This window comes from Phoxinus phoxinus, assembly GCF_949152265.1.
Source record: "Phoxinus phoxinus genome assembly, chromosome: 22".
Taxonomy (NCBI): Eukaryota; Metazoa; Chordata; class Actinopteri; order Cypriniformes; family Leuciscidae; genus Phoxinus; species Phoxinus phoxinus.
The window spans coordinates 480,001-495,000 of NC_136897.1; the positions used below are offsets into that span (position 1 = coordinate 480,001).

The window sequence follows — 15,000 nt, forward strand, 5'->3', positions numbered from 1 at the left end:
TTTGGCTTTTTTTGTCTATATAGTGTTGATATGGCAACTAGTAATACACTAAGTTTCGTCATGCTGGCGTGTGTGGAAGTGTTTAAAGCGAGTGTGTGACGAGTGACGACTAGTCCAGTCAGCTTTATTTACACAGCGCTTACAACAGTGTGTCAAAGCAGCTTCACGGAGATAACATGAACACAATACAAGACGTTTCTAGAAGAAAATTGCGTCATCATCATCGTCCACCGAAGTACAGCAGATCAATAATATTGTTGAATGTTAAATGTCCGCAACTATAGTTGTATAGTTGCTTATAAGCACGTTCCTCCTCCTCACACACCGGGTTCCTGTGGATAAAGCAGAGAGAGAGAGAGAGAGAGAGAGAGAGAGAGAGAGAGAGAGAGAGAGAGAGAGAGACTGTCACGTGGTTCATGTTCGCGCCAATAGTTCCCAACAGACGCCGGCCGCCATGCTCTTCTGTGGGACACACAGCAGCGAGTGCATTACTGAACGGTAAATATAAAATAACACACACACCCAAGTACTTTTCCAGACAGGGTGACAACGAGGTACTGTATATTACTTAGATAAGTTTCAGGCTATATTATTGGAGGGAAAAGCTTAGTGTTCATGTTCGCATGGGTAGTAGCACTGGCTTTAGCGGCTCTAACCTCTAACCACATCACTCATCTGATGATGGACGTCATGATAATTATTTTAGCACAACTTGACAATTCAAAAGAGGTCGATATTTCAGAAACTTACGTTGGCTCTGGAACAACTCGACGCGCAGCATTCACCACTCAAACTCAGCCAACACGTCTCATGATGAAAAGTTAGTATATCCCAAATATTAAATTAAATAAAAGTTGCTATAAAGGTGGTAGCGATTCATTACCGAACTAATTAGATGCTACCTTCACAGCTGGCGAAGTCGCGCTAGCTAACTAGCAAGCAATGCTAGAAAATTGGTTGAAACAACCAAGATAAAATATAAATAATTACGCTTAAATGTGATTAATGAAATGGCCAAATAAAGTGTGTTTGAGTGTGTTTGTGTGAATATCTCACTTTCTGCTGAAATGTCATTTTAATGTGTATGTATCGTAAACCTTCAGCAAAGTTGGATTTTTATGACAATTTGAAACACCTTTGTGATTTGAAAAAGAAAGTAATTACCACGGGAGATTTTAATATGAATTGGAATGAAAGGAAGGGAACAGCCTATAGAATATCCCCTCGTTCTACAACTAGAGATCTATTGTTTATTAATAAACCTGCATTTTAAATCGGTTTAATTTCTTGACAGGGCTGTCTGATCATAATATAATTTTCTTTTCAAGAAAACTTACAAAACAACGCTTATTAAATAATTTAAAACTACTTATCATGATATAGTCCCTAAAAATCAGCAACTAAATCTTGGAATAGCTCGGCTAGAGATTGATTGGAGTGAAGGACATAGAGAGAGGATGTGATTATTATTTGGGAAAACTTTAAGAAGTGTTTAAGTTGTTCACTAGAAGGGGACGGTTAACAAAGAGAAAGGGAATACTTTACCCTGGGTTCACAATGACTGCAGGAACTTGAAGGATAGAGAACAGCTGTTTGAACTAACAAGGAGCAGGTGTGCACAATAGGTTGCTATGGTAACCGGCACACATAGGAGATAGGTCAACTAAGGAACACATAAAACTCAACCAGAACAGAACATGAACCTGACGGTACTGGTTTACTGAAGGTAAGTTAACCACAGCTTGTGCACATGTGCTGAATTATCATTTTATAATCACTGTTATCATGTGTAAAAGAGTTTGTTTCCTTTCAGAAATACAGGTTGAGTTTACGAGCGCTCGAGGGATCAGTTCAGCTCCATGTTTCCTCAGGGAAATAACATTGTTATGGTTTTATTGTTGTGCTGATGAAACACAAATCTACATTTGCAACCGCTGCCTTTTCACTCCCAGATACAGGAAGTTGTGTATTGTAATTATTGGTCTGATCTATACAGACTTGGGCTGCATTCCAAACCGCATACTTCCCTACTATTTAGTATGGGAAAAAGAGTAGGCGAGCGAAAAAGTATGTATGAATCCAAAAGAGTAGGCGAGAATTACCTGGGTGACGTACTAATTATCGCGAGATTCGGACTTAAGTGCGTTCCAATATGCCTACTTTCCTACTATATAGTAGGCGAAAACAGTACGTGAAGGAAGCAGTACGTTCGAAACATCAGTATTCATAAAAGAGTAGGCGAGAAGTTCCCGGATGGCTTACTTCTTCCATCCAGATTTTTGAGTGCTCAACTGGTGGATACTCTTCTATCCCAGGAGGCCACGCGAGGGGATACGTCATTATCAAACATCACGGAGATCAGCGACGCGCGGGGTTTCAAATGTGAGTAAACACGGTTCCTTGTGTTAAAATTGCATGTGTTAAACTACTATAGAGTAAACGTTTTAACTGTTGAAGGTGTAAAGGAGTTAGACAGTATAGTATGATTGTGATTTGGCTGTAAAAACACGTTTTATTATGTATAACGTTAGCTCTAGCTGACAGGAGCTCCAGTAAGGACATGTAAGTTACGTCTCTAACGTGGATTTACATAAACCATAAACATCTTAAAGACGCTTATTTTAAACGTCTATTTACATCTGACAGGAACATCTTTTATAAGTATTGCAGAAGAGCACATCACAACATGAAATATACATCTGAGTGATATGTGTGCTATTATGTAGAACATATCTATAAAGTAACTAAACATAAGTTATCTATTTTATTTGTCCATTAGTACTGTTGATAAATTGAGGAACATGTATGTTGGATAAAAAGTTAAAACAACCTCAACATGTAAATGTAGTGTTGAGCTCATAAATCACAGAGGTTATGTGAATCTTGTCTGGATGTTACAGGGACAGAAGAACAGATGTGTGTTTATCCGGTGGAGAGAGGCTCATGAAGCTGAAGGCTGTCATCAAAGGCTTTGAGTGAGTATACTACAGAAATGAATAATAATTTAAATATTAAGTTGTAGTTTATTTTAATTATTGTAATTTCAAACAGAGCTATTACAGCACCTTTCTGATACTTGATTTCTGTGCATTTGCTGCTCAGCTGTTGTGGTGGAGCAGGACCTGCAAGGAAAGATGATGGTGGCATTTGTGGAAAAAAGCGTTCTTGTCTGCTAAATAATACTGAAATCAAATGACATTGTGCTGTTAAAATGACTGCTTTTGTGTTATGTTTGTGCATTTTTGTAGGATCTGAAATGTCAGCAGGCTGGTGTGAGCACTGAGGATGAGGAGCACAGAGCTGAAGATCGTGCCATGGACGAGACCCTCCATCACTCCACCGGCCCTTATGGCCTCAGATCGTGAAGCACAACACATCACGCAACAACCTCCGGCACGGCTCACCTCTGGCGGTCCGCTGGTTCATCAGAATAAAGCCGCAGAATGGGAACCGCTGTGTTGAGATGGCAGTAGATGTGGTTCAGTGCCTGTAGTCTACATACATGATTGTAGTTTGAATAAAGCTTTGTTTCATGTGTTGACTTGCATTTGTTTATTGTGTGATGGTGACTTTCATTCATTCATTTACTCCTTTATTAATATTTATCATTGTTGTCAGTAAATCAAATATCATTATTTAATTAATTGTTTGAATGAAAATGTAGATATGTTCACAATATACACATCTAGAGTGTATTCATGCATAGCTATGTCATATGACATACATTACATTTTGTTTGTTTTATTGATTTTTTTCAGTAAAAAGTAATATAATTAAGTATCGGTCAGTATTTGTCACGGTAAGCCACTTTTGCTTGTGGATGAAAATGTTTGGATATAAAATAAAGAAATTAACAACATATTCAAGAGATGACAATTTTGGGATTTCGTAATAAAAATAAATAATATCGTTAAGGATAAAACGGTGGGTCACACAAGTAGGGTTAAATATAAGAACTTAAATCAACCCTAAATGGATTCTCAAAATAAATGGGCAGCAGTTTCTTTAAAAAGACCATAAAATGAGCAAGTTTAATCAATATCAAGATATTTACAGATAGATGAATTAAACGTGTCGTTCAAATCTTTTAAGTTGTTGCACTTGTGATAACGCGTCGTAGGTCACATGATAACGTCAACATGGCAGATGTCCGGTTCGCATTCATACTTAACGAGATTTGGCTATAAAGTACCTACTCTTTTAGCGCTCGTTAAGTAAGTACTTATTGAAATTAAGTACCTACTCATTGAGTATGCGGTTTGGAATGCAGCCTTGCTTATCTCTGCGAGTCCAGTGAGAGGCGAACACGCTTCATTCACACCACACTAATAGACCACAGGAAAGCAGTGCTAGTTAAAGCTAAATGCATTTATAAAACATGATTGATGTAGACTGCAGAAATAACTACTCAATGAGACTTACTCTCGAAAATACTGACATCTGAAGCTGCAGCGAGAACACCGGGTTAACTAACCGTTCACTCATCATAAACCGAGACGGCTCTGCGACTGATAACCTCAAATCTCGCTCTTCACAGCTCTTCCTCGCTCTTCACAGCTCTTCCTCGTTCTTCACAGCTCTTCCTCGTTCTTCACAGCTCTTCCTCGTTCTTCACAGCTCTTCCTCGTTCTTCACAGCTCTTCCTCGTTCTTCACAGCTCTTCCTCGTTCTTCCTCGTTCTTCACAGCTCTTCCTCGTTCTTCCTCGTTCTTCACAGCTCTTCCTCGCTCTTCACAGCTCTTCCTCGTTCTTCACAGCTCTTCCTCGTTCTTCACAGCTCTTCCTCGTTCTTCACAGCTCTTCCTCGTTCTTCACAGCTCTTCCTCGTTCTTCCTCGTTCTTCACAGCTCTTCCTCGCTCTTCACAGCTCTTCCTCGTTCTTCACAGCTCTTCCTCGTTCTTCACAGCTCTTCCTCGTTCTTCACAGCTATTCCTCGTTCTTCACAGCTATTCCTCGTTCTTCACAGCTCTTCCTCGCTCTTCACAGTTCTTCCTCGCTCTTCACAGCTCTTCACAGCTCTTCACAGCTCTTCCTCGCTCTTCACAGCTATTCCTCGCTCTTCACAGCTCTTCCTCGCTCTTCACAGCTATTCCTCGCTCTTCACAGCTATTCCTCGCTCTTCACAGCTATTCCTCGCTCTTCACAGCTCTTCCTCATTCTTCACAGCTCTTCCTCGCTCTTCACAGCTATTCCTCGCTCTTCACAGCTCTTCCTCGCTCTTCACAGCTCTTCCTCGCTCTTCACAGCTCTTCCTCGCTCTTCACAGCTATTCCTCGCTCTTCACAGCTCTTCCTCGCTCTTCACAGCTATTCCTCGCTCTTCACAGCTCTTCCTCATTCTTCACAGCTCTTCCTCGCTCTTCACAGCTATTCCTCGCTCTTCACAGCTCTTCCTCGCTCTTCACAGCTCTTCCTCGCTCTTCACAGCTCTTCCTCGCTCTTCACAGCTATTCCTCGCTCTTCACAGCTATTCCTCGCTCTTCACAGCTCTTCACAGCTCTTCCTCGTTCTTCACAGCTCTTCCTCGTTCTTCACAGCTCTTCCTCGCTCTTCACAGCTCTTCCTCGCTCTTCACAGCTCTTCCTCGCTCTTCTCAGCTCTTCCTCGTTCTTCACAGCTCTTCCTCGTTCTTCACAGCTCTTCCTCGTTCTTCCTCGTTCTTCACAGCTCTTCCTCGTTCTTCACAGCTCTTCCTCATTCTTCACAGCTCTTCCTCGCTCTTCACAGCTCTTCCTCGCTCTTCACAGCTCTTCCTCGTTCTTCCTCGTTCTTCACAGCTCTTCCTCGTTCTTCACAGCTCTTCCTCATTCTTCACAGCTCTTCCTCGCTCTTCACAGCTCTTCCTCGCTCTTCACAGCTCTTCCTCGTTCTTCACAGCTCTTCCTCGTTCTTCACAGCTCTTCCTCGCTCTTCTCAGCTCTTCCTCGCTCTTCACAGCTCTTCCTCGTTCTTCACAGCTCTTCCTCGCTCTTCACAGCTCTTCCTCGTTCTTCACAGCTCTTCCTCGCTCTTCACAGCTCTTCCTCGCTCTTCACAGCTCTTCCTCGTTCTTCACAGCTCTTCCTCGTTCTTCCTCGTTCTTCACAGCTCTTCCTCGCTCTTCACAGCTCTTCCTCGTTCTTCACAGCTCTTCCTCGTTCTTCACAGCTCTTCCTCGTTCTTCCTCGTTCTTCACAGCTCTTCCTCGCTCTTCACAGCTCTTCCTCGTTCTTCACAGCTCTTCCTCGTTCTTCCTCGTTCTTCACAGCTCTTCCTCGCTCTTCACAGCTCTTCCTCGTTCTTCACAGCTCTTCCTCGCTCTTCACAGCTCTTCCTCGTTCTTCACAGCTCTTCCTCGTTCTTCACAGCTCTTCCTCGTTCTTCCTCGTTCTTCACAGCTCTTCCTCGTTCTTCCTCGTTCTTCACAGCTCTTCCTCGTTCTTCACAGCTCTTCCTCGCTCTTCACAGCTCTTCCTCGTTCTTCACAGCTCTTCCTCGTTCTTCCTCGTTCTTCACAGCTCTTCCTCGCTCTTCACAGCTCTTCCTCATTCTTCACAGCTCTTCCTCGCTCTTCTCAGCTCTTCCTCGTTCTTCACAGCTCTTCCTCGCTCTTCTCAGCTCTTCCTCGTTCTTCACAGCTCTTCCTCGCTCTTCACAGCTCTTCCTCATTCTTCACAGCTCTTCCTCGCTCTTCACAGCTCTTCCTCATTCTTCACAGCTCTTCCTCGCTCTTCTCAGCTCTTCCTCGTTCTTCACAGCTCTTCCTCGCTCTTCACAGCTCTTCCTCATTCTTCACAGCTCTTCCTCGTTCTTCACAGCTCTTCCTCGTTCTTCACAGCTCTTCCTCGCTCTTCTCAGCTCTTCCTCGTTCTTCACAGCTCTTCCTCGCTCTTCACAGCTCTTCCTCGCTCTTCTCAGCTCTTCCTCGTTCTTCACAGCTCTTCCTCGCTCTTCACAGCTCTTCCTCGCTCTTCTCAGCTCTTCCTCGCTCTTCACAGCTCTTCCTCGTTCTTCACAGCTCTTCCTCGTTCTTCACAGCTCTTCCTCGTTCTAAAACAAAGATAATTAAATTAACAGATTTGTATACTGTACACAGACTTATACACTATATTGACAAAAGTTTTGGGACACCTGCCTTTACATGCACATGAATTTTAATGACATCCCATTCTTAATCCGTAGGGTTTAATCGCTCCAGTCACGCTGGAACAGGAACATCCACACACTCTTCACACAAAGTTGGGAGCATGAAATTGACAAAAATGTCTTGGTTTGTTGAAGCATTAAGATTTACTTTCACTGGAACTGAGGGACCGAGTCCTGGAAAAAAACACGCCATAGTCCGCCTCCACCCAACAACCCCACACCATAATCCCCCCTCCACCCAACAACCCCACGCCATAATCCCCCCCCTCCACCCAACAACCCCACACCATAATCCCCCCTCCACCCAACAACCCCACACCATAATCCCCCCTCCACCCAACAACCCCACGCCATAATCCCCCCTCCACCAAACAACCCCACACCATAATCCCCCCCCTCCACCCAACAACCCCACACCATAATCCCCCCTCCACCCAACAACCCCACGCCATAATCCCCCCTCCACCAAACAACCCCACACCATAATCCCCCCTCCACCAAACAACCCCACACCATAATCCCCCCCCTCCACCCAACAACCCCACGCCATAATCCCCCCTCCACCAAACAACCCCACGCCATAATCCCCCCTCCACCAAACAACCCCACGCCATAATCCCCCCCTCCACCCAACAACACCACACCGTAATCCCCCCTCCACCAAACAAACCCACGCCATAATCCCCCCTCCACCCCAACAACACCACACCATAATCCCCCCTCCACCAAACAACCCCACGCCATAATCCCCCCTCCACCAAACAAACCCACGCCATAATCCCCCCTCCACCCCAACAACACCACACCATAATCCCCCCTCCACCAAACAACCCCACGCCATAATCCCCCCCCCCCTCCACCCAACAACCCCACACCATAATCCCCCCTCCACCAAACAACACCACACTTGTTTGATACTTTTCAGTCTGGTTTTAGGAAATCACACTCCACTGAAACAGCCCTTATAAGAGTCTCTAGTGATGTGATGATGGCAGCAGACTCTGGCCGCTACACTGTACTTGTACTTCTTGATTTGACTTCTGCTTTTGACACCGTGGATCACAGTATACTGATCAATCGGCTTCATAATGAGATGGGATTATCAGGATCTGTCCTTCAGTGGTTCTCTTCCTATATTCATGACAGAACCTTTAAAGTTGCTGTAAACAATGTACAGTCTGATGTGTCTAATTTGTCCTGCGGAGTGGCACAAGGGTCTGTTTTGGGTCCTATTTTGTTTTTACTGTACATTTTGCCACTAGGTCAAATTATCGGTTGTTTCAAGGATGTATCATATCACTTCTATGCTGACGATGTCCAGTTGTACTGTTCTTTTAATGATGCTGAGTTCCATCGTTTATCTTTGTTCCTAGAGTGTGTGTCCTCCATTAAAGATTGGCTGGCCACTAACTACTTGCAGATAAATTCGAACAAGACTGAAACGCTGATTTTTGCGCCAGATCATAAGATCCCGTTGATCCAACAGCATCTTGGCTCTCTGGGCTCCTCTGTCAAATCCAGCATCAGAAACCTGTGGGTTGTGTTTGACCAGGCCATGTCTTTGGAGACACACTCAAAACAGCTCGTCCGAAATTGTTTTTATCATCTTAGGAACATCTCTAAAATCCGTAAAATGTTGTCAAAAAAGGATCTGGAAATGATAATTCACGCTTTTATATCAACAAGACTCGACTACTGCAACTCTGTTTACACCTATATGAATAAGTCTGCTCTGAACAAATTGCAAATTGTTCCGAATTCTGCTGCTAGACTATTAACAGGTGCCCCTCGAAGGTCTCATATAACTCCAGTCTTGTCGGCTCTCCATTGGCTCCCTGTAAACTTCAGGATTGATTTTAAAATTTTAGTGCTCACTTTCAGAGCCTTAAATGGTCAGGCCCCACAGTACATCCTGGACCTTTTGAAGCCGTATTCCTGCGGCCGCAGTCTCCGGTCCTCTGACCAGAACCTGCTTACAGTCCCTAAGACTCGTTATAAGACCCGAGGGGATCTGTCTTTTCAGTCTGTTGCTCCCAGACTGTGGAACGCCCTGCCCTTGTCCATGCGTCTGGCAGACTCTGTTGTCTCTTTTAAAAAGGATCTGAAAACATGTTTGATTATGAAGGCTTTTGGTTGATGGGTTTTCACTAGTGTCACTTTAATTTTACATTTGTATATTTTATATTATTTGTTTTATCTATTCTATTGTACAGCACTTTGTGATTTTATCTGTGAAAAGTGCTTTATAAATAAATTTTACTTACTTACTTACTTACTTACCATAATCCCCCTCCACCCAACAACCCCACACCATAATCCCCCCTCCACCCAACAACACCACACCATAATCCCCCCTCCACCAAACAACCCCACGCCATAATCCCCCCTCCACCAAACAACCCCACGCCATAATCCCCCCTCCACCCAACAACCCCACGCCATAATCCCCCCCCCCTCCACCAAACAACCCCACACCATAACCCCCCTCCACCAAACAACCCCACACCATAATCCCCCCCTCGACCAAACAACCCCACGCCATAATCCCCCCCTCCACCCAACAACACCACACCATAATCCCCCCTCCACCAAACAACCCCACGCCATAATCCCCCCCTCCACCCAACAACACCACACCATAATCCCCCCTCCACCAAACAACACCACACCATAATCCCCCCTCCACCAAACAACCCCACACCATAATCCCCCCTCCACCAAACAACCCCACGCCATAATCCCCCCCTCCACCCAACAACCCCACACCATAATCCCCCCCTCCACCCAACAACACCACACCATAATCCCCCCTCCACCAAACAACACCACACCATAATCCCCCCTCCACCAAACAACCCCACACCATAATCCCCCCTCCACCAAACAACCCCACGCCATAATCCCCCCCTCCACCCAACAACCCCACACCATAATCCCCCCTCCACCCAACAACACCACACCATAATCCCCCCTCCACCAAACAACCCCACGCCATAATCCCCCCCTCCACCAAACAACCCCACGCCATAATCCCCCCCTCCACCCAACAACACCACACCATAATCCCCCCTCCACCAAACAACCCCACGCCATAATCCCCCCCTCCACCCAACAACACCACACCATAATCCCCCCTCCACCAAACAACCCCACGCCATAATCCCCCCCTCCACCCAACAACCCCACACCATAATCCCCCCCTCCACCCAACAACCCCACACCATAATCCCCCCTCCACCAAACACCACACCATAATCCCCCCTCCACCAAACAACCCCACACCATAATCCCCCCTCCACCCAACAACCCCACGCCATAATCCCCCCTCCACCAAACAACCCCACGCCATAATCCCCCCTCCACCCAACAACCCCACGCCATAATCCCCCCCCCCTCCACCAAACAACCCCACACCATAATCCCCCTCCACCCAACAACCCCACACCATAATCCCCCCTCCACCAAACAACCCCACGCCATAATCCCCCCCCCTCCACCAAACAACCCCACGCCATAATCCCCCCCTCCACCAAACAACCCCACGCCATAATCCCCCCTCCACCAAACAACCCCACGCCAAATCCCCCCTCCACCAAACAACCCCACACCATAGTCCCCCCTCCACCAAACAACCCCATACCATAGTCCCCCCTCCACCAAACAACCCCACGCCATAATCCCCCCCCTCCACCAAACAACCCCACGCCATAATCCCCCCCTCCACCAAACAACCCCACGCCATAATCCCCCCTCCACCAAACAACCCCACGCCATAATCCCCCCCTCCACCCAACAACCCCACACCATAATCCCCCCCTCCACCCAACAACCCCACACCATAATCCCCCCTCCACCAAACACCACACCATAATCCCCCCTCCACCAAACAACCCCACACCATAATCCCCCCTCCACCCAACAACCCCACGCCATAATCCCCCCTCCACCAAACAACCCCACGCCATAATCCCCCCTCCACCCAACAACCCCACGCCATAATCCCCCCCCCCCTCCACCAAACAACCCCACACCATAATCCCCCTCCACCCAACAACCCCACACCATAATCCCCCCTCCACCAAACAACCCCACGCCATAATCCCCCCCCCTCCACCAAACAACCCCACGCCATAATCCCCCCTTCCACCAAACAACCCCACGCCATAATCCCCCCTCCACCAAACAACCCCACGCCAAATCCCCCCTCCACCAAACAACCCCACACCATAGTCCCCCCTCCACCAAACAACCCCATACCATAGTCCCCCCTCCACCAAACAACCCCACGCCATAATCCCCCCCCTCCACCAAACAACCCCACGCCATAATCCCCCCCTCCACCAAACAACCCCACGCCATAATCCCCCCTCCACCAAACAACCCCACGCCATAATCCCCCCCTCCACCCAACAACCCCACACCATAATCCCCCCTCCACCCAACAACACCACACCATAATCCCCCCTCCACCAAACAACCCCACACCATAATCCCCCCTCCACCAAACAACCCCACGCCATAATCCCCCCCTCCACCAAACAACCCCACGCCATAATCCCCCCCTCCACCCAACAACACCACACCATAATCCCCCCTCCACCAAACAACCCCACGCCATAATCCCCCCCTCCACCAAACAACACCACACCATAATCCCCCCTCCACCAAACAACCCCACGCCATAATCCCCCCCTCCACCCAACAACCCCACACCATAATCCCCCCCTCCACCCAACAACCCCACACCATAATCCCTCCCTCCACCCAACAACACCACACCATAATCCCCCCTCCACCAAACAAACCCACGCCATAATCCCCCCTCCACCAAACAACCCCACGCCATAATCCCCCTCCTCCACCAAACAACCCCACGCCATAATCCCCCCTCCACCAAACAACCCCACGCCATAATCCCCCCCTCCACCCAACAACCCCACACCATAATCCCCCCTCCACCCAACAACCCCACACCATAATCCCCCCTCCACCAAACAACCCCACACCATAATCCCCCCTCCACCCAACAACCCCACACCATAATCCCCCCCTCCACCAAACAACCCCACACCATAATCCCCCCTCCACCAAACAACCCCACACCATAATCCCCCCTCCACCAAACAACCCCACACCATAATCCCCCCCCTCCACCAAACAACCCCACACCATAATCCCCCCTCCACCAAACAACCCCACACCATAATCCCCCTCCACCCAACAACCCCACACCATAACCCCCCCCTCCACCAAACAACCCCACACCATAACCATAATCCCCCCCTCCACCAAACAACCCCACACCATAACCCCCCCCCCTCCACCAAACAACCCCACACCATAATCCCCCCCCCCTCCACCAAACAACCCCACACCATAATCCCCCTCCACCCAACAACCCCACACCATAATCCCCCCCTCCACCAAACAACCCCACACCATAATCCCCCCTCCACCAAACAACCCCACACCATAATCCCCCTCCACCAAACAACCCCACACCATAATCCCCCTCCACCAAACAACCCCACACCATAATCCCCCCCTCCACCCAACAACCCCACACCATAACCCCCCCTCCACCAAACAACCCCACACCATAATCCCCCTCCACCCAACAACCCCACACCATAATCCCCCCCTCCACCAAACAACCCCACACCATAATCCCCCTCCACCCAACAACCCCACACCATAATCCCCCCCTCCACCAAACAACCCCACACCATAATCCCCCCCTCCACCAAACAACCCCACACCATAACCCCCCCTCCACCAAACAACCCCACACCATAATCCCCCCTCCACCAAACAACCCCACACCATAATCCCCCCCTCCACCAAACAACCCCACACCATAACCCCCCCTCCACCAAACAACCCCACACCATAATCCCCCCTCCACCAAACAACCCCACACCATAATCCCCCTCCACCAAACTTTACACTTGCTTCCACTTTGTTATAATACCGCTAAAAGTTGACCGTGGAATATTTAGCAGTGAGGAAATTTCACGAATGGATTGATTGCACAGGAGGAACCGATCACGGTCCCACGCTAGAGTTCGCTGAGCTCCTGAGCGACCCGTTCTTTCACAGATGTGTGTAGAAGCGTCTGCATATACTGCTGGATTTATACACCGGTGGCCATGGAAGTGAGTGGAACTCCTGAACTGTATATATCATAAAATGCACAGGTCACAACAGGTCTTTTTTTTACTATACTGTTTGAATGCTTTGATTTGAATCGGTCAGCATGTTACTGATCCTCACGCAGTTTCCGTCCCGCTGGCATCATATAAGAGGACTGGATGACGCTGATTAAAGTGTCCATGTAAACCGCACACAGCCCTGGTTGTGCTTCTGAGGCACTATTAATATCCCAGCACATCTCCAGCTCGACGCACCAGTCAGACGTGTGTTGGCAGGTGTTAATTGGCCAGATTTAGAGCGATGTCCTGAAGAACAGCTGAGCTCTTATAGCTTTGACCCACACACTCCTCCATCCACACGAGCACAGAGACGCTGACAACCCAAACCTTACGTCAAAGCTGTGAAGTCTCGTGTTTGAAGATGACATGCACTGGCAGACACAACATGTTCAACTGGGACACCAGTGTGGAAACCATCTAGCGTGAGATGCTTGAATATGTCTGGCGGTGTGGGAACTTTAATGGGTGAACAGAAGCAGAATGCTAACTGGTGGTCATATACAAGTGGCATATTGGCATCTATCTTCATCAAACTCCTTTGGATAAGTGCGTCTGCTGAAGAATAAATTGATTCATTCCATGCAATAGTTGTCACGCTGGAATAACGAAGGATTCAATAGCGAGTGATAATGAACATTTATTGTAGAAGCACAAGTGAGAGTAGATAAACAGGGTCAGAAGTATAAGTAGTCCTGGGAACAGACTGAGCCTAGGCCAGACTCAATGGGCAACCCAGATCAGGAATCCAGCGCAGGACCAGGACGTGAACAAACAACGAGCAGTCTTCAGAGAACACACAGAGTGATCCAATAGTTCCTCAGGGAACACCGGAGCGGCCAGGAGAACAGACAGGCACACAGGAAGACCCGAGCTCTGGATGGAGTCGTTCTCCTGAAACAGAAGCCAGTCACCTCTTCTCAGGGTCTGGAAGTGTGATTTGCAGAAGCACAGGCTCGAGTCCGCGTTTGTAGTGACGACATCACATCTTTACCCTCACCGCAACTTTCAAAGCCTCAGTTTCAGTAATCCTCAAAGATACGTGTGTCCTTCACACAGCAGCTCACACTTCTGGCTGGATTCACGATGAGCAGGTCCTTCACTGGAAAGGTCTCGGCCTCTGGAAGGCGCTGGTTTAGGTGTGAGGCTACGGGGAGCTCTGTCCTGTTTAACACTGGAGATCCAGGAACATCGTCCACAAGCTGGGAAAGTGTAGTGGCCCTCGAGAGACTCGGGGTAGAATTAGGATATTTTTGTCTCCGCCTGAGGCTCTGGAGGTCTGAGACCCTCATTACACGCCGCTCTTCAAGCTGTTGGTGAGTCTCGGCAGAGACTGGAGATTACCGGAGATCGTGATCTGACTGTGGGCTGAGTGTGATCTAGCTTTGGTTGCCAAACATTCGAAAGGATCTCTGAGATCGACATGTAAAGTGCTGATCTCGCCAGCGTAGTCTTCATGAACCGGTGTAGCCCTTTCTTTTGATCTTTCAAAAGCGATTGCAGTCACGAAACGGTTAGTAAACAAATGCTGTCCGATGCCAACGGAAATGTGGGGTTTATAGGAAGAAACGGATTGTTTTGGGAGAACACGTCTACTCCTCAGACACTTCCACACCCAGAACATGCAATCATGACATTAGAACTTCTTGCTTGTTCAGCTATACTT

General features: G+C 47.9%; 1 protein-coding gene across 1 annotated transcript in view; it reads left to right on the forward strand.

Annotated features, from left to right (window-relative positions):
- The window catches only part of dusp7 (dual specificity phosphatase 7), a 52,434-nt gene that overhangs the window by 12,963 nt on the left and 24,471 nt on the right, over positions 1 to 15,000 (forward strand). The window contains exon 3 of the mRNA XM_079596751.1: positions 1 to 498. This exon is cut by the window's left edge and continues 2,570 nt beyond it. The gene's annotated coding sequence lies outside the window, so the exon portion shown is untranslated. The remainder of the gene's footprint in view (positions 499 to 15,000) is intronic.